This window comes from Giraffa tippelskirchi, chromosome 3 (assembly GCF_054371585.1).
Source record: "Giraffa tippelskirchi isolate mGirTip1 chromosome 3, T2T-mGirTip1v1.2.pri, whole genome shotgun sequence".
Classification (NCBI taxonomy): Eukaryota; Metazoa; Chordata; class Mammalia; order Artiodactyla; family Giraffidae; genus Giraffa; species Giraffa tippelskirchi.
Genome location: NC_137277.1, coordinates 63,366,770 through 63,388,247, shown reverse-complemented (window position 1 = coordinate 63,388,247; position 21,478 = coordinate 63,366,770). Strand labels below are relative to the sequence as shown.

Here is a 21,478-nt window from a genome sequence, read left to right as displayed (position 1 = left end):
GAACACGGTGTATTTCTCCATCTATTTGTGTCCTCTTTGATTTCTTTCACCAGTGTTTTATAGTTTTCCATATATAGGTCTTTTATTTCTTTAGGTAGATATATTCCTAAGTATTTTATTCTTTTTCTTGCAATGGTAAATGGAATTGTTTCCTCTTTCTGTTTTCTCGTTGTTAGTGTATAGGAATGCAAGGGATTTCTGTGTGTTAATTTTTTATGCTGCAACTTTACTATAGTCGTTGATTAGCTCTAGTAATTTTCTGGTGGAATCTTTAGTGTTTTCTATGTAGAGGATCACGTCGTCTGCAAACAGTGAGAGTTTTATTTCTTCTTTTCCAATCTAGATTCCTTTTATTTCTTTTTCTGCTCTGATTGCTATGGCCAAAACTCCCAAAACTGTTGAATAGTAGTGGTGAGCGTGGGCACCCTTGTCTTGTTCCTGAGTTTAGGGGAAATGTTTTCAGTTTTTCACCATTGAGGATAACGTTTGCCATGGGTTTGTCATATATAGCTTTTATTATGTTGAGGTATGTTCCTTCTATGACTGCTTTCTGGAGGGTTTTTATCATAAATGGATGTTGAATTTTGTCAAAGGCTTTCTCTGCATCTATTGAAATAATCATATGGTTTTCATCTTTTAGTTTGTCTATGTGGTGTATTACATTGATTGATTTGTGGATTTTGAAGAATCCTTGCACCCCTGGGTTAAAGCCCACTTGGTCATGATGTGTGATCTTTTTAATATGTTGTTGGATTCTGTTTGCTAGGATTTTGTTAAGGATTTTTGCATCTATGTTCCTCAGTGATATTGGCCTGTAGTTTTCCTTTTTTGTAGCATCTTTGTTAGGTTTTCATATTAGGGTGATGGTGGCCTCATAGAGTGAGTTTGGACGTTTACCTTCCTCTGCAATTTCTGGAAGAGTTTGAGTAGGATAGGTGTTAGCTCTTCTCTAAATTTTTGGTAGAATTCAGCTGTGAAGCTGTCTGGTCCTGGGCTTTTGTTTGCTGGAAGATTTCTGATTACAGTTTCAATTTCCGTGCTTGTGATGATTGGTGAGATTTTCTATTTCTTCCTGGTTTATTTTTGGGAAGTCACACTTTTCTAAGAATATATCCATTTCTTCCAAGTTGTCCAATTTATTTGCATATAGTTGCTGCTAATAGTCTCTTATGATCCTTTGTATTTCTGTGTTGTCTGTTCTCCGTTTTCATTTCTAATTTTGTTGATTTGTTTCTTCTCCCTTTGTTTCTTGATGAGTCTGGCTAATGGCTTGTCAATTTTATTTATCTTCTCAAAGAACCAGCTTTTGGCTTTGTTGATTTTTGCTATGGTCTGTTTTACTTCTTTTGCATTTATTTCTGCCCTAATTTTTAAGATTTCTTTCCTTCTACTAACCCTGGGTTTCTTCATTTCTTCCTTTTCCTGTTGCTTTAGGTGTAGTGTTAGGTTATTTATTTGACTTTTTTCTTGTTTCTTGAGGTGAGCCTGTATTGCTATGAATCTTCCCCTTAGCACTGCTTTTACTGTGTCCCATAGGTTTTGGGTCGTTTTGTTTTCATTTTTGTTCGTTTCTATGCATATTTTGATTTCTTCTGTGATTTGTTGGTCATTCAGCAGTGTGTTGTTCAGTCTCCGTATGTTGGAGTTTTTAATCGTTTTTCTCCTGTAATTGACATCTAATCTTACTGCATTGTGGTCAGAAAAGATGCTTCGAATGATTTCAATTTGTTTGAATTTACCAAGACTAGATTTATGTTCCAGGATGTGATCTATTCTCGAGAAGGTTCCGTGTGCACTTGAGAAAAAGGTGAAATTCATTGTTTTGGTGTGAAATGACCTATAGATATCAATTAGGTCTAACTGATCTATTGTATCATTTAAAGTTTGTGTTTCCTTGTTAATTTTCTGTTTAGTTGATCTGTCCATAAGTGTGAGTGGGGTATTAAAGTTTCCCACTATTATTGTGTCACTGTTAATTTCCCCTTTCATACTTGTTAGCATTTGCCTTACATATTGCGATGCTCCTATGTTGGGTGCATATATATTTACAATTGTTATGTCTTCTTCTTGGATTGATCCTTTGATCATTATGTAGTGTCCATCTTTGTCTCTTTTCACTGCCTTTGTTTTATGTATATTATCATATGTGAAACAGAACACCATTCCATGCTCAATGCATGAGACAAATGCTCAGGGCCAGGGCAATGGGATGACCCAGAGGAATGGGATTGGTAGGGAGGTGGGTGGGGGGTCCAGGAAGGGGAACACATGTAAATCCATGGCTGATTCATGTCAATGTATGGCAAAAACTATTACAATTTTGTAAAGTAATTAGCCCCCAACTAAAATAAATAAATTTATTAAAAAATATAAAGTCTATTGTAGCTGATATGAGTATTGCTACTCCTGCTTCCATTTGGTCTCTATTTGCATGAAATATCTTTTTCCAGCCCATCACTTTCAGTCTGTATGTGTCCCTTGTCTCTAGGTGGGTCTCTTGTAGACAACATATATAGGGATCTTGTTTTTGTATCCATTCAGCCAGTCTTTGTCTTTTGGTTGGGGCATTCAACCCATTTACATTTAAGGTAATTATTGATACGTATGATCCCGTTGCCATTTAGTTTTTTGTTTTGGGTTCGAGATTATACACCCTTTCTGTGTTTCCTGTCTAGGGAAGATCCTTTAGCATTTGTTGGAGAGCTGGTTTGGTGGTGCTGAATTCTCTGAGCTTTTTCTTGTCTGTAAAGCTTTTGATTTCTCCTTCATATTTGAGTGAGATTCTTGCAGGATACAGTAATCTGGGCTGTAGATTATTTTCTTTCATCACTTTGAGTATGTCCTGCCATTCCCTTCTGGCGTGAAGTGTTTCTATTGAAAGATCAGCTGCTATCCTTATGGGAATCCCCTTGTGTGTTATTTGTTGTTTTTCCCTTGTTGCTTTTAATATTTGTTCTTTGTGTTTGATCTTTGCTAATTTGATTATTATGTGTCTTGGGGTGTTTCGTCTTGGGTTTATCCTGTTTGGGACTCTCTGGGTTTCTTGGACTTGTGTGATTATTTCCTTCCCCACTTTAGGGAAGTTTTCAACTATTATCTCCTCGAGTATTTTCTCATGGTCTTTCTTTTTGTCTTCTTCTTCTGGGATTCCTATGATACGTATGTTGATGCGTTTAAGATTGTCCCAGAGGTCTCTGAGGTTGTCCTCATTTCTTTTAATTCTTTTTTCTTTTTCCCTCTCTGTTTCATTTATTTCTATCATTCTATCTTTTATCTCACTTATCCTATCTTCTGCCTCCGTTATTCTACTGTTGGTTTCCTCCAGAGTGTTTTTGATCTCATTTATTGCATTATTCATTATATAATTACTCTTTTTCTATTTCTTCTAAGTACTTGTTAAATCTCTCTTGCACCTTCTCGATCCTTGTCTCCAAGTTATTTATCTATAACTCCAATTTGTTTTCGAGATTTTGGATCATTTTCACTATCATTATTTGGAATTCTTTATCAGGTAGATTCCCTATCTCTTCCTCTTTTGTTTGATTTGGAGGGCATTTATCCTGTTCCTTTATCTGCTGGGTATTTCTCTGCCTTTTCATCTTGTTTATATTGCTGTTTGGGATGGCCTTTCTGTTTTCTGGCAGTTTGTGGTCCTCTTTATTGTGGAGGTTCCTCGCTGTGGGTGGGGTTAGACAGGTGGCTTGTCAAGATTTCCTCGTTGGGGAAGTTTGTGTCGGTGTTCTGGTGGGTGGAGCTTGATTTCTTCTCTCTGGAGTGCAATGAAGTGTCCAATAATGAGTTTTGAGATGTCAATTGGTTTGGTGTGACTTTAGGCAGCCTGTATATTGAAGCTCAGGGCTATGTTCTTGTATTGCTGGAGAATTTGCGTGGTATATCTTACTCTGGGACTTGTTGGCCCTTGGGTGGTTCTTGGTTTCAGTGTAGGTATGGAGGTGTTTGATGAGCCCCTATCGTTTAATGCTTCCTGGATTCAGGAGTTCTCTGGTGTTCTCAAGATTTGGACTTAAGTCTCCTGTCTCTGGTTTTCAGTCTTATTCTTACAGTAGCCTCAAGACTTCTCCATCTACACAGCACTGATGATAAAACATCTAGGTTAATGATGAAAGGTTTCTCGCAGTGAGGGACACCAGGAGAGGTTCACAGAGTTACATGGAGAAGAGAAGAGGGAGGAGGGAGAAAGAGGTGGCCAGGAGGAGAAGAGGAGAATCAAAAGGGGAGAGAGCAAGCTAGCCAGTAATCACTTCCCTGTGTGCTCTCAACCGTCTGGATTTCTCAGAAATGTTCACAGATGTACACAGGGAGGAGAAGATGGAGGAAGGAGAGAGAGGTGGCCAGGAGGAGAAAAGGGGGAACCCAAAGGGGAGAGACAGGTCCAGCCAGTAAACTTCTCTAAGTGTTCTCCACAGCCTGGAACACACAAAGAGATTCACAGAATTGGGTAGAGAAGAAAAGGGGGAGTGGGGAGATGGAGGCGACTTGGTGGAGAAAAGGGTGAGTTAAAAGGGGGAGAGAGAAATCAAGCCAGTGATCTCATTCCCAAGTAAAAATGGGTGCAGAAGATTGGGTTCTTGAAGATACAAAGTTGATAACAAATACTAAAAAGCAAGGATTAAAAATTTAGAGTAGAGGTCAGGTTCTCAAAAATACCGTATTAAAAAAGGAGAAAGAAAAGAGAAAAAAAAAAAAGAAAAAGAAAGAAAAAAGAAAAAAACCCCACCAAAGTCACAAAAATTATAAAATATATATAAATGAAGTTTACTTTAAAAATAATGTCTTAAATAAAGAAAATAAAATAAAATTAAAATTAAAATAGCGTCTTTTTTTTTTGCAATGTAATAGTAGGTTATAAAAATGAAAATTGAAGGAGTAATAGGGGACTTAAAAATAAAAATAAAATAAGAAAATAAAATAAAATTTAAAAAAATCAACAAAAGGATAAATTTAAAAGTTTTAAAAATGTAAAAAATGATACTAGTAAAAATATATCTCGGACTTTCTCTAGAGCTGTTATGGACTGTGTTGGGTCAGTTCATTTTCAGATAGTTCCTTTGGCCAGCTTGTACTTCTCAAGGTCTCTAGGCCCCTTCCTCTGTAGTCGTTGCTAATTACAGGGTTTTAATCTGTTGCATCTGTCACTTCCACAGTGATTTCTTCTGTTTCTTTTAGCTTCTTCTGTTTTCTGGTCTCTTCAGTGTCTAGTTTCTTCCCTGACACAATGGGGGCAGTGGTGGTCATTTTTTTCTTTTTTAGTCTCACTTGTTCAGTCATGCTGTGGCGAGGGAGGAACATTGGGAGCAAATCTCACTGGAGTGTGCTCACAATGTTTCAGCCACACTGGGTTTGCCCCACTCACAGTGTGTGTGCTTTCCCAGTCTACACTGCTCAGGCTCTAGTTTGTACTGCTGGGAACTGTCTGAAGTGGCCCCTGGGATTGCCTGTACTTCCCAGGTCCAAGCCGCTCAGGTTCTGTTTCCCGGGTACTTCACAAAGGTGCACACTTGGTTGAACCTGGGTTTTGTGCGCTTCCCAGGTCCGAGCAACTCCGGTGACCAGGTTTTTGGCTAGCATGGTCGGGGGTTGCATCTTTTTCCCTTCCCCCGTCCCAGCCACTCGGTTTTCTGGGTGTACAATGGGCGTAGTTTCCCAGGCGTGCCGTGCTCTCTCCTGGGGAACTGATCTCTGGCTGAGACTCTCTCGGTGGGTGTTGACCCTCCAGAGTCCCAAGCAGTCCTGGTTAGCAGCGAGGTCTGTTTGCAGTTTGGTATAGAATGACTGTCTGGGGCTGCGATTCCGCCCTTCCGGCTCTCGCTGCCCTCCCCTGCCTGTATCCTGCTGGGGATGGGCAGGTCCACGGCTGGTTTGCTCTGCTCAGTCCTTTGTTCTGTGAGCAGGCCTGGCGGTGTTTTAGGTTAAGGCTTTTGATGGGAAAGCTATCACACGGTCTAGGTTGCTGTGTCAATCTAGTTCCCTCAGATTGCCCATGGGGCATTCAGGCTCAGTTCTAACCCAAAACAATGCAGCCTGCCCCTCCCTGACCAGCCCCTGCGTGCTAGTTGGGGATGCGCGTGTCTCTGCTTCACGTCCGCTAGGATTTGCTGTTAGGTATGTAAACGGCAGGTTTTAATTATGTATTTATTTTTCCTCCTGGTTATTTTGCCCTTTGCGATTCCAAGGCTCACCACAGACCCGCCGGAGTGTTTCCTGGTGTTTGGAAACTTCTCTCTTTTTTAAGACTCCCTTCCCGGGATGGATCTCCATCCCTACCTCTTTTGCTTCTCTTTTTATCTTTTATATTTTGTCCTACCTCCTTTCGAAGGCTATGATCTGCCTTTCTGTGTGTCTGATGTCCTCTGCCAGCATTCACAAGTTGTTTTGTGGAATTTGCTTAGCATCTAAATGTTCTTTTGGTGAATTTGTGGGGGAGAAAGTCGTCTCCCGTCTTATTCCTCCACCATCTTAGGACCGCCTCCCCTAAATAATTTATAGTAGGGCTCTACACATCTTGTTTCTAAATTCTGTAAGAATATGTGGTTTAATAAATTAATTTTAAAAGTTCTTTCATAGATTAAGTGATATTTGATTATATGCCCAATGAAAGTCAAAGTGTAAGAGCTTTTGGAAAATATCATCCTTATCCATCTCCATTTTACAGATAGTTAAACTGAGGTTTAATGAGATCACCACTTGAACAATGACACAAAATTCCCTGACACCTGGATTATGTTCCTTGGTCATCAAGGGAAAACAGAATACTTTCCTTTCCCAAAGTTCAGTGGACATAATCCTTTCACTGTGTCTTATTTAAAGAAGAGAGATATCAAGTCAATATTTGAAAGATACACATAAATATTAAAGAAAAGTTAATGTCTGTGTTTCTTCCCAATATGTAAAAGATAGGATAATTATTATTCTTCCCATTAACACTGGGACAAAATAGGTTATTTGAAATGTGTGAACTCTCAGGGAATGTTGATGTTTTCAGCTCAGCCTTCAAGAAGTTTTTTTAAAAATTGTCCTCAGTTTCAACCCCCTTGTCTTTCAGGTCAATCACAGGCATTATAACTGAGTTGTAACACATTCTTTTCTTTAATACAAGTCATCTTATGCAAGTAGCATCCATACTAGCAGCAAGGCTTACTACAGGTATAGACCTGACACCATTTACAAGTCTCTTTCTCAGTTTCCCATGCAGATGGCACAGACAGTGGTAGAAGTTGGTGATACCCTTGGTGGCATTGATTAGTGCTTTTACCTGTAGGCTGATTGGGGTTAGTGTCCACATTTCAGTTGTAGAGGAGATATGCTGTTGCAATGCACCTCTGTCTATGTCCAGTTCACCTCTCTCATGTACAAACTAGAAGAACTCAGTAAAAGTGAACAGGGGGCAAAGAGCCAATATCTCAAGTTCTCACCTGGGTCCACCTCAGCATGTGAATAACATATAGATCACTCGTTGGGTTTCTACCCAGGTTCTTTCAGTCATTCTAAACTCTTATCAAATTGACTCCAAGCACTGTATATACTATAATGAGAAAGATTATGACATGAAATATTATTTGTCTTTAAAAAAGAAAGGAAATATTAACATATGCCACAATGCGGATGAAGCACCAAATAGATTAAAGCTCTAAATGTAAGACCTGAATTCTTTTCTTTTATTTTCCTTTTTCTCTTCTTTTTTCTCCTTCTCTCTCTTTTTGAGTACCTCTACCCTTTATTTGGGAAGGGGAGAAAGGAAACTCTGGGTCACCTGCCCACACCATTCCCTGGGCTAAGATCCCTATAGGCTGCCCCTCTTTATTTCCTGTGCAAAGGGACAGGACTAGGTGGACATGAGCATGGGAAACTAGTGGAGGGTGAGTGGGTGGGAGGGAGAGGTGCAGGGCACCCAGGACACGAAAGGGTGCCTAGCACTGTGTTTGCATACAGTGCAAGGATAGTATGTTGACTGTGCCCAGAGGGACACAGAGAGCTGACTGTCAGTTACACGTGTGTCAATCAGGGAAGTGCAGGATATGTTGGACCTATTGAGGTTTTGCTCTGTTCAGAAGTGGCCTTGCACTGTGCCTCCTGGTGTCAGCTTGCCTTATCTATGTTATGAGCAAGTACTGGCCTATTCAGGCTGTGAGGCAGACAGAGGGAGGCTGGGAGTCTGGGATAAGAGCAAAGCCAGAGGGAGGGCCCCAGCAGGTAGCTACCGTAAATAATACCAGAGTTTAGCCAATCTACAGCTATTCTGTGTCTTGAGCTAATGCTCTGAACCTTCCTCTCTCTGTGTGTCTGTCTTCCCTTTGCCCTCCCCAATTCCAGCTTCCCATTACTCCAACTTATCACTGTCATCCTCCTGGTGGGTCTCATCTTCATGCCTGTTCTTGTCTTCCTTGGAGATGTGGACCTGGGAGCCCAGCACTGAAAGCTAGGGGAAGCCTGTTCCTCGATTGACAACTGCCAGAGAAGGGGGCTGCTGCCCCACAAGCAGCAGGGTCAGGGCCATGGCCAGACCCTATAGCTGGGACAGCTGGTGGGCTTGGAGCTGCTGTCGGGTGATGGAGTTCAGCTCAGGAGAGATGACATGCTTATCCCTCCCACTTGCTCTCAAGACCTGTTGCTGGTGCCCTTGGGAAAGGTAGGGCAGGACATGGGAAGATATTTCATTCAGACTTTTGACATTTCAGCCTGCTTAAGCGTCTCAGTGTTCAAGCCCTAGAATGTTTCAGTACTACATGAAAAAATGATGTTTTATCTCCAACTTCTTACTGGGCAGCTTGTCACATTTGAATTTCATACTGTGGTATTGAGACTGCAGAGGCTGAAACCCATCTTTGATGCAGTGGTAGGAGTCAGAGGGGGTGAATTTGAGTTGCTGGGGTATGTTTCAAGAGCCCAAAACATCATGTCAGTCAAGGAAGGGGGCACAGGCTGTGTGGGGCCTGCAGGGAGATCACATCAGCTTGTCTTTGTGCTTTAGGCAGCTCCTGGGGCTGCTGCTTCTATCTCCAGCCCTGTCTCTCCTGCTTCCTGCCAAGACTTGTATTTTCTAAAGGAAAACATAGTACACTCTTTGACATCAGTCTTAGCAATATCTTTTTGGATATGCTTCCTCAGGCAAGTGGGGCAAGTGAGAGTTGCATAGTACAAGAAATTATCATTAAAACTAAAAGACTGTCTACTGAGTAGGAGATATTTGCAAATGTTACATCCAATCAGAGATTAATACCTCAAATATACAAAGAACTCATACAACTCAATATGAGAAAGAAACATTTGATTTAAAAATGGGCAGAGAACCTGAATAGACATTTTTCCCAAGGAAACACACCAATGGCCAACAGACACAGGGAAAGTTGCTCAGGGATGTGAATAATCATCAGGGATGTGAAAATCAAAACCACAATGAGATATCACCTCAAACCTGTCACATTAACTATTATCAAAAAGGCTACAAATAATAAGTGTTGAGGATTTGGAGAAAAGGGAACACTTGTATGTTGTTGATGGGAATGCAAATGGTATAGCCACTATGGAAAACAATATGGAGGTTTCCCCCCGAAATTAAAATAGAACTACCATGTTATTCAGCAAGTCCACTCCTTGGTATCTATCCAAAGCAAATGAAAACACTGATTTGAAAAGATATATGTGCTCCAATATTCATAACAGCATTATTTACAAACCTAAGATTTGGAAGCTACCAAAGTGCCCATGGATAGACAAATGGATAAGAAAGATGTAGTAACTATATATATATAGTAGAATATTTCTCAGCTATAGAAAAGAATAAAATCTTGCTATTTGAAAAATCATGAAAGGACCTAGAGGATATAATGCTAAAATGTGGAATCTAAAAAATAAAACAAATAATAAACATAATGACATAGAAAAAGAGTGATAGATAGAACAAACAGATTGTTTCCAGAGCAGAGAAATAGGTGAGGGAGATAAGAGGTTAAAACTTTCAGTTACACAATAAATAAATCATGAGTATGCAATGTTGGCATGGGGGATATAGTAAAAAACTATATAGTATCTTTGTATTGTGATAGATGATACCTTTTCATGCTCTGAAATATGAACAATGTTGAGCTATTTCAAATTCTAAAAGATGATGCAGTGAAAGTGCTGCATTCAGTATGTCCACAAATTTGGAAAACTCAGCAGTGGCCACAGGACTGGGAAAGGTCAGTTTTCATTCCAATCCCAAAGAAAGGCAATGCCAAAGAATATTCAAACTACCACACAATTGCCCTCATCTCACATGCTAGCGAAGTAATGCTCAAAATTCTCCAGCGAGTCTTCAACAGTACACGAACCAAGAACTTCCAGATATTCAAGTCAGATTTAAGTCAGAGGAACTAGAGATCAAACTGCCCACATCCACGGGATCATAGAAAAAGCAATACAGTTCCAGAAAAACATCTACTTCTGCTTCATGTGTAGTCACATTAAAGCCTTTGACTGTGTGGATCACAGCAAACTGGAACATTCTTAAAGGGATAGGAATTCCAGACCACTTTACCTGCCTCCTGAGAAATCTGTATGCAGGTCAAGAAGCAACATTTAGAACCAGACATGGAAAAACAGACTGCTTTCAAATTGAAAAAGGAATACTTCATGACTATATATTATCACCCTGCTTATTTAACTTATATGCAGAGTACATCATGTAAAATGCCAGGCTGGATGAAGCACAAACTGGAATCAAGATTTTCTGAAGGAATGTCACTAACCTCAGAAATGCAGATGACACCACGCTTATGGCAGAAAGCGAAGAAGAACTAAAGAGCCTCTTGATGAAAGTGAAAGAGGAGAGTGGAAAAGCTGGCTTAAAACTCAGTATTCAAAAATGAAGATCATGGCATCCGGTCCCATCACTTCATGGCAGATAGATGGGGAAACAATGGAAACAGTGTCAGACTTTAGTTTTTAAGGCTCCAAAATCATTGCAGATGGTAACTGCAGCCATGAAATTAAAAGATGCTTACTCCTTGGAAGGAAAGTTATGACCAACCTAGACAGCATATTAAAAAGCAGAGACATTACTTTGCCAACAAAGGTCCATCTAGTCAAGGCTATGGTTTTTCCAGTAGTCGTGTATGGATGTGAGAGTTGGACGGTGAAGAAAGCTGAGCACCAAAGAATTGATGCTTTTGAACTGTGGTGTTGGAGAAGACTCTTGAGAGTCCCTTGGACTGCAAGAAGATCCAACCAGTCCACCCTAAAGGAGATCAGTCCTGGGTGTTCACTGGAAGGACTGATATTGAAGCTGAAACTCCAATACTTTGGCCACCTCATGCGAGGAGTTGACTCACTGGAAAAGACCCTGATGCTGGGAAGGATTGGGGGCAGGAGGAGAAGGGGACAACAGAGGGTGAGTTGGCTGGATGGCATCACTGACTCGATGGACATGAGTTTGGGTAAACTCCGGGAGTTGGTGATGGATGGGGAGGCCTGGCGTGCTGCAATTCATGGGGTCGCAAAGAGTCGGACACGACTGAACGACTGAACTGACTGATGTATAGATGTGAGAGTTGGACCATAAAGAAAGCTGAGTGCCAAAGAATTGATGCTTTTGAACTGTGGTGTTGCAGAAGACTCTTGAGAGTCCCTTGGACTGCAAGGAGATCCAACCAGTCCATCCTAAAGGAAATCAGTCCTGAACATTCGTTGAAAGGACTGATGCTGAAGCTGAAATTCCAATACTTTGGCCACCTGATGCGAAGGGCTGACTCCTTAGAAAAGACCTTGATGTTGGGAAAGATTGAAAGCAAGAGGAGAAGGGGATGACAGAGGACGACATGGTTGGATGGCACCACTGATCAATGGACATGAGTTTGAATAAGCTCCAGGAGATAGTGAAGGACAGGGAAACCTGGTGTGCTGCAGTCCTTGGGGTCACAAAGAGTCAGACACGACTGAGCAACTGAACAACAGTAACAACACACAATATTTAGGAACTAGTTCATCAGGTCCTAAGGTCATCATCCTAAGTCTATATTTTTTTCCTTCATATCTGCATTTTTAAATATATTGTATTTAATAAAGATAGCAAAGGAGAATCACAATGAGATCTATTGCCAGAGATACGAATATGATGTAAGTACAATTAGGAATGAGCAGTCTGAGTGATTCTGAGGAGAATTTTCGTATTGTGGAAACAGTCATTCTTACTAAATCCAGGACACAAAGGCAACAGATCTCAGTCCAAACACCATCTTCATCTCTTTTCTAATGATATTTTAAACAGGATACTTTGCTGAAAAATAATAAACAAATATTTGTATTTTATTACTTTAGTCTCTCTCTCTCTATATATATATGTTTTTCCTTTTTTATTCAGAAAAAAACACTCAGAAACTGTCAGATTGATTTATCTCTCTCCCTTGGTTCTAGCTTTATCGTAACAAAGTTTTGGAATGACAGACTAATTACAGCTCAGGCAAGCAAGATTTCTTGGCTCTTGTCTCACTGTAGCAAGGTTTCAAGATAACGATTAGTTACAACTCAGTTACAGCTCACGCAGACAGAACTTTTATTAAACCGAGATCTGGGAACAGGCTGACCCTATGGGAGTGGCATCAATCCCTCTTGGCTTCCCTTTTAATACTTCCTGTCTCCTCCTCTTGGTTCTTCCCTATGCAAAATAGGGCTTTACCTGCCACCAGTCAGGGAAGAGAATGCAAATGGATGTACACTCAAGCCAATCAGGAAAGGGAGCATGGACTGACAGTTTTGATGGACAGTTGTAAGTGGTGTCTGACTCTTTGCAACCCCAAGGACTGTAGCCCGCCTGTCTCCTCTGTCCATGGGATTTCCCAGACAAGAATACTGGAGCAGGTTGCCATTTCCTTCTCCAGGGGATCTTCCTGACCCAGGGATTGAAACTATGTCTCGAGTCTCCGGTATTGGCAGGTAGGTTCTTTACCACTAGCTTCACCTGGGAAGCCCAAGTTACATAACAACAGGCTCTATTGCATGTGTCTTTCCCATCATTCAGTCTGTTATAATCAGATGCATGTATGCATATAATACTTATGAACTCTTGATGGACTCCTGGCTGTCTCAGGTTACTTGAGTACACAAATGTGCATCAAGAACACATGTGCCAGAATTGTAGAAGCCCCTGTGGTTAGTCTGTATCTACTCTGTGCCTAGGACCTATGAGCAGGAGCTGAAAACTTCTCTGTGGTTATTTTTGTAGGATATCTGTGAGCTCCCCTGTGTGTATCTGGGATGGGGTTTAGAGATCACATTGCACCTTTTTTGGCTAAGCCACTCCTCATTGCTCATGCCTAATTTCCCACCTCACAGAAACCAAAAGTTTTCGAGCCACACACGGTAGGGATATAGATAGGGAGAGTATCTGTCCATCCAGCCTTGGTCCCTAGACCATGTGGTTTTCAGCAATAAGGCATGGGTATAGTAATGCTCCCCCAATGACATATGCGTGTATGGGAAGGTGTAGCAGCAGTGGGAGTGGTGGGGGGAGGGCCAGGCAAAGCCAGTACCAGGAATGGCTTATAGGAGGCCATTTCATGACATTTCTTATTTATTTACAACTCTGGACAACTTCTCTATCCATCAGCAGGGTAGAGACACCCAAGGTCTTAGCCTTGGATGTCATGGTGATAACAATGTTGAAGACGGAGGTTCCACCAGTGTTCTTGGTAGGAAGATCCATAGTAGATTCCCAACCTCAGCTGACATGATGTTGATGAGGGTTTCACTGGGGGTGCAACCCAGACCAGAGAGAAAGTTTGTATAGCCCAGGATGGTTGCATCTTAACAGGTCTCCAAATACTATCCTGCGAAGTTGTCGTACTCCTACAGAATCTGCTGAGAAACTGAGTTTTCTGTTCAGATTCATCATGGATCTCTGTTTCCTAGTATTTATCAGTTGTCACATTCTGTTAAGGATGTAATATCAATATTCCCATATGTTCCACCCTGATCTGGGCGTTAGGAAGTGGGGGATTTATACTTCAAATCTTTAAAACCCAATGTTTATTGAAATGACGGCTTTTATTTGGTTGAAATCTATTGAGTGTTTACTGAATGTCTGATATGCTCCAATTCACTCTGCCTCTTGTCAATCTTGGAAGAACTATAAGTACTTTTGCCAACCCGGTGCTCTTAACTATTGCACCATGCACCTCTTATACCAAAGCTCATTCTGAAAGTTACCCAACTTTCAGAAGATATGAGACCAGAGGAGCCACTTTTCAGAGCACTGACTTTTAAAATTTAGGCCATCCCTTGAATATTTCAGGAATCCAGATATATTTAGGGTTACTTTAGGCTCTTGAAAATTGATAATCCCAAATGTTCATGATGTTAGGAATTTTGAATAATTTGTGTATTTAATTCTCACAGTCTATGAGAATTTATCATTTATTTCTTTTAACAACAACAACAACAACAACAAAAACTGAATACAAGAAAGCTTAAATAAATGACCACAAACTAAGTGAAAAAAGTAGCAGTTGAGCTCCCAGATCCATGCATCACCACCTCTAGGAAATTGCTCTAGAAACACGAGTACAATTACATTTTCTTGAAGGTATTTATACTAGGATGTAAATGTATACATATGGTATACACTTTTTATATGTATGTCAAATACATATTTCTAAATGAATATATTTTAATTTCTAACTATATTATGTTTCTAAAAATGTTTGAGTGAAACTACTAAAATATTGGCACTGAAAACTCATAATTTTATAATTTCTCTTAGTTTCTCAAGTTTTTCTTTTTTCATTCATTTACCAACCAAAGCACAATCCCTGGACTATGAAGTTTAAAGTTTTTCAACTCAAGCACAACAAAGAGAACTTCCATGACCTAGGCAGAATTTTAACAGGGACCTGAAGAAGGAAAATTATGTAGATAGGCTATTAACAGAGAAAGCATGTGACTAGGTCAACGGTTATTTCCCTTCCTGAATTAAAAGTAAACCATTATGATAAGGATGGAATTGGCTTTTTAGGAAATTGCCTCTTGCCAAATAAGTCAGATAAAGTGACACTGAAAAGCCTACACAATCTAGACCCATTTTTACAACTTAATTTTCCAGTGATCTGCAAAAATCCTACTTTCCACCTTGATTGGTTGATTTCTACAAATGCCTTACATGTATTTTTGAAAGAAGCTTGAAAGTTGTAATATAATTTAAGTAGTGGCTCAATATAAACATGGTGCTTATCTATATTTAAAAAGTACATAGTTTAAAGCAACACAAAACCTGATTGCTTTCTCAACTGAGACCTTATAGTATAAATGAGATTTCAGAAGGGGAGCCACAGAATCATAATGACATGGCAAATACAGAAACTTGGATAAGAAGTGAGAAGGATAGGGTCCTTTAGATGCTCAACTGCAGTGTACTTTTAGTCCAAGAAATTGTTGTGCAACTTTTGGCTAATAAGAATTTTATACTTTCTTTACATTACACTTGCTTCAGTGATGATGGGGCAAATTAAAGTATTCAGATAAATTATAAGGGGTGGATATGGGGCCCTGAGGTGGTGGCCTAATTTGGGAGCCATATCAGTCACAAAACAAAAAGGATATTGGAAAAATGTCTGAAACTGACCTACAGCTTAGAACCTATTCCAGATTATTACAGTCTGCAGCCAAACTCTAAGCCCGATGTAATGTGAATGGAAAAATATTGATATTCTAAACTATGGAAGAATTGGGATTTTGTTATAGTAGCAGAAGCTAACAATTACAATTATGTTTTGAATTTTTTTTACATTTTTAACTAAAGAACCTGAGAACGAACAGCTGTTTCTAAACAAAACTGACTAGGTAATTTTCACCTTTTTAAATACTAAGAAATGTTCAATTTTCATTCTTTACATTAAACATTAAAATGATTAGCTGAGACTTTTAGTTTCTTTTTTTAATTGCAGTATAGTTGATTTATAGTGTACTAGTTTCAGGTACACAGCAGTGATTTATTTACATATATATTCAGTTATATATATAATATATATTTAATGAATATATATAATATATATAATGAAAAGAAAATGTTTTCCTTTTCCCTTATAGGTTATTAAAAATATTGAGTATAGATCCTTGTTGGTTATCTATTTTATATACAGGAGCATATGTTAATCCAAGACTCCTAATTTGTCCTTTCTCCCTTCCCCTTTGGTAACCATAAGATTTTTCCTATGTCTATGAGTCTATTTCTATTTTGTAAATAAGTTCATTTGTATCTTTTTTATTTTTTAGATTCCACATATAAGTGATATCATATGATATATGTTTTTCTTTGTCTGGCTTGCTTCACTGAGTATGATACTCTCTGGATCCATCCATGTTGCTGCAAGTGGCAATACTTCAGTCTTTTTTATGGCTAATATTCCATATGTATGTATACATACATATACATACATACCACATCTGGCCAAGCCAGAAGGGTGTGGCACAGTATATTTAAAGTGAAGCAAGGGAAAAATCTACAACCAAGAACACTGTACCCAGCAAAGTTCTTATTTAGATTTGATGGAGAAATTAAAAACTTTATGGATAAGCAAAAACTAAGAGAATTCAGCATCAACAAACCAGCTTTACAACAAATGCTAAAGGAACTACTCTAGGCAGAAAGGAAAACTCCACAATTAGAAACAAGAAAATTATGAAATGGTAAAGAAAGGCAGATATATAGTAAATATACAGTAAAGGTAAGAAATAATCCACACACAATTATGGTATCTAAAGCAATAATTGTGAGAGGAGGAGAGTACAAATGCAAGATATTTGAAGTGCATTTAAAATTAAGAGATCAGCAATTTAAACAATCATATAAACAGCTATACCAAAACCTCATGGTAACCACAAACCAAAAATCTAAAATAGATATACACACAAAAAAGAAGGAATCTAAACACAGCACTAAAGATAGCCATCAATCACAAAAGAAGAGAACAAAAAATGAAGGGGAGAGAAAAAGACCTATAAAAACAAATCCAAAACAATTTAATAAAGTGGCATTAAGAACACACTGATAATTATCTTAAATATAAACAGATTAAATACTTCAACCAAAAGACACAGACTGGCTGAATAGGTACAAAAACAAGACTCATATATATGCTATCTACAAGACACCTACTTCAGATATAGACACACGTAGGGACTGGAAGTGAGGGGATGGAAAAAAAGTACTGGATGAAAATAAAAAGAAAGCTGGAGTACCAATACTTATATCTAACAAAGAAGATTTTAAAATAAAGACAAGAGACAAAGAGGGACCCTATATAATGATCAAAAGATCAAGAAAAAGATACAACAATTGTAAATATATGTGTACCCACCATAGGAGCACCTTGATGTATAAGGCAAAAGTTAACAGTCATAAAATCTAGTTTTTTTGTAAGATATTACAGGAAGGGAGGAAATTTCAACATGGTGGAAGAGTAAGATGTGGAGATCATCTTCCCCCCTACAATACATAAAAAAAAAATACATCTGCATGTGAAACAGCTCCTACAGAACACCTATTGAATGCTGGCAGAAGATCTCAGATTTCCAAAAAGGCAAGCTAATCTCCACATAAAGGGGTAGGGAAAATAAATTTTAAAAAGAGAGAGAGCGAGAGAAAATAATCAGATGAAACCTGTACTTTGTGGAGGGAGCTGTGAAGGAGAAAAATTTCCACACAGTCAGAAATCCCCAGGGCATGGATGGGGATAGCTTCAGAACCTCAAGAGGGGAAAGCTGCAACAGGTGCATGGAAGAAGCAGGGAGAATTCAGAATGGAAACCAGTGCATACCAGCAGTTCCTAGACTAAGACGCTTGTTTAATGCCTGCCATGGTGAGTGGGGGCTGGGTGCTGAGATTCAGGTTTCAGAGGTCAGATCCCAGAGAGAGGACTGGGATTATTGCCATGAAGGCTGACTGAGAGGACTGTACCACACAGCTGAGAAAGTCCAGGGAAAAGCCTGGGCCTGCCAAAGAGGCAAGAGTTCATTGTCATGGGGATCCTCTAATTATGTGAGATTGCAGAAAGTAAAATGCTGCCTTTGTGAGTGCCACAAGTGGGACAAACTGTGGATGTGGTCTGTGACACCAGAGGCGGGTGCAATGGCCGCCACAGCTGCCTCCAAGCTATGATCATTCACAGGTTATTGCCTAGACCTTCCCGGGAGACAGGATAATTTGGCACAACTGAGGGACCCACAACCTAGGCCAATTCCCTGGGGAAAATGCATGACTTGTTTCATGCTGTAGCAATTTCCCACAGGCCTCTGCCACCACCACAGACATTCTCCACACATCCCAATTCCATCTGCCCTCTCCCTGGCCTGACTGAGCAAGTCAGCCATAAGCAGCTGCTGCTTTCACCCTCTTCTGTCCAAGCGGGGAACCAGAGGGTGGCAAACAAACAGAGGTGGAGCCATAAACAAAGAAGAGCACCAGGGGCGATGTGACCAATGAAGAGGAAAGGAATTCATTCCAGCAGCTGCAATTGCAGCAGATTAAATCCCTGCAATTAGCTTGAGGCTGTGGACTTTGGGGGCAATTGTAGAATTTGGAAGCAAGTACAAGATGGATTAAGGCCAGATCCAAGTCTGAGCTGATATGACAGTGCTCACAGCAGGTCCAGAGATGTTTCTAGTAATATTGGAGAACTTCCTGAGTAAGCAGATTGGCTGAACAAACTTTATGGTAAGGACAATGGTTTGTTGTGGTGGTTGTTTTGTTGCAAAGTCATGTCTCACTCTTTCTGACCCTGTGGATTGCAGCACACCAGGCTCCCCTGTCCTTCAGTATCTACCAGAGTTTGCTCAGATTCATGTCCATTGAGTCAGTGATGTTATTTGACCATCTCATCTTCTGCTGTCCCCTTTCTATTTGCCTCCAATCTCCCCCAGCATCAGGGTCTTTTTCCTATGAGTCAGCTCTTCCCATCAGGTGGCCAATGTATTGGAGCTTCGGTTTCAGCACCTGTCCTTCCAGTGAATATTTAGGATTGATTTCCCTTAGGATTGACTAGTTTGATCTCCTTGCAGTCCAAGGGACTCTCAAGAGTCTTCTCCAGCATCACAGTTTAAAAGCATCAATTCTTCAGTGCTCAGCCTTCTTTATGGCCCAACTCTCACATCTGTACATGACTACTGGAAAAACCATAGCTTTGACCATATGGACCTTTGCTGCTTTTTAGTATACTGACTAGTTTTGTCAGTTTTTCGTGCTTCTTCCAAGGAGCAAGTGTCTTTTAATTTCATGGCTGCAGTCACCATCCACAATGATTTTGGAGCCCAAGAAAATAAGATCTATAACTGCTTCCACTTTTTCTCCTATTTGTCATGAAGTGGTGGGATTGGATGCCATGATCTTAGTTTTTTTAATACTGAGTTTCAAGCCAGTTTTTTCACTCTCCTCATTAACTCTCATCAAAAGCCTCTTTGTTTTACTTTTTGCTTTCTGCTATTAGAATGATGTCATCTGTTTATCTGGGGTTGTTGATATTTTTCCTGGCGATCTTGATTCCAGCTTTTTATTCATCCAGCCTGGCATTTTACATGATGTTCTCTGCATAGAAGTTAAATAACAGAGTGACAATACACAGCTTTGTTGTACTCCTTTCCCAGTTTTGAACCAGCCCATTGTTCCATGTCTGGTTCTAACTGTTGCTTCTTGACCCACATACAGGTTTCTCAGGAAACAAGTAAGGTGGTCTGGTATTCCCATCTCTTTAAGAATTTTCCACAGTTTGTTGCAATTCACACAATGAAAGGCCTTAACATAGTCAATGAAGAAGAAATAGATGTTTTTCTGGAGCTCCCTTGCTTTCTTCGACATCCAATGAATGTTGGCAATTTGATCTCTGGTTTCTCTATCTTTTCTAAAACCAGCTTGTACATCTGGAATTTCTCAGTTCACATACTGCTGACTTCTATTTTGAACGATTTTGAGTATAATCTAACTAGCATGTGAAGTGAGTGCAATTGTATGGTAGCATGAACATTCTTTGGCATTGGCCGTCTTTGGGATTGGAATGAAAACTGACCTTTTCCAGCCCTGTGGCCACTGCTGAGTTTTCCAAATTAGCTGAGATATTGAGGGTAACAGTTTAACAGCATCGTCTTTTAGGAGGACAATTGACAACACTGGAAAATATTCTTCTTACTACCACTATCTCTATATATATGTTTTTGTCTTTTTCATTTTGTTTCGTTGCTGTTCTTTTTCATTATTCTTTTATATTTTAGTTTTTACTTGCTTTTTCCTTTTTCTTAATGCTTTTATTTTCAAATAAATGTATTTCATTTTTCTTATTTTTACAGTACTTTTCACTATATTGCATTTTTCTATGTTTTTGGAGGCAAATATTTGCTACTCTAGTTTTTAGTGTTTGATTTCATTTATGAAATGAATGAAATTTGCTTGTTTATTGGCTTAACTGCTCTCTTACTGTTACTTTCTTTATTCTATCCTTTTTCATCTTTTTTCTTTCCTCTGTGAGTGTGAATGCATGAGTTTCGTTGTGTGTTCCTATCTATTTAGCATTGCTTTTACCATTTATCTCTCCATTTCTTTGCTGCTGCTTGTATGTTTGTTTTTTATATTTCTTTTTTTTTTTAATTCTATATTATGTGGCTTGTGGAGTCTTGGTACTCCAGCCAGGAGTTATGCATGAACCTTCGAGGTGCAAGATTGGAATCCAGGACATCAGATCACTAGGGAACTCCTGACCCCATTGAATAGTAATTGAATAGGGCTCTCCCAAAGGCCTCCATCTAAACTCTAAAACCTGGCCCCACCCAAAGGCCAGAAAGCACCAGAGCCTAACATCTCTCACCAAGCAACTAGCAAAACAGAAACACAAACCTACTCAGATTGCCAAAAACCATGCCCAGCTCACACACACCTTAAGACAAACCACTGGATGTGATACTACTCTTCAGAGAGAAAAGATCCAGTTCCATCCACCAGATCACTGGACCCAGCACCCCAATCAGGAAAACGTCACAAAACACTGGTCCAAACCCATCTGGGGGCAGACTGTACAAGTAAAAGAAAATATGATCTTGCATGCTGTGGAAAAGAGACTCCAAATACAGTAAATTAAAAAATCCAAAATACAAAGAAGCATGCAGCAGGTGAAGAAGCATAGTAAAAACTCACAAGATCAAGCACATAAAGGGGAAATAGGCAGTATACCTGAAAAAGATTCAAGAGTAATGATGGTAAGATGATTCAAGGTCTCAGAAATAAAATAGTGGCACAGATAAATAGAATGGAGGCATGGATTGTGAAGATACAAGAAACTTTAACAAGGACCTGGAAGAAATAAAGAACAAACAATTATCAATGAACAACATAATAACTAAAATAAAAAATACACTAGAAGGAATCAATACCAGAATGATGCAGAAGAATGGGTAAGTGAACTGGAAGATAGAATGGCGGAACTTGGTGAGACAGAGTAGAATAAGG

At 39.5% G+C, this 21,478-nt stretch overlaps 1 pseudogene; it reads right to left on the bottom strand.

The window, feature by feature from the left end:
* Positions 1-8,338: 8,338 nt before the first annotated feature.
* Positions 8,339-20,892, bottom strand: LOC145540434 (TLE family member 5 pseudogene; annotated as a pseudogene).
* Between the last annotated feature and the right edge of the window lie 586 nt (positions 20,893-21,478).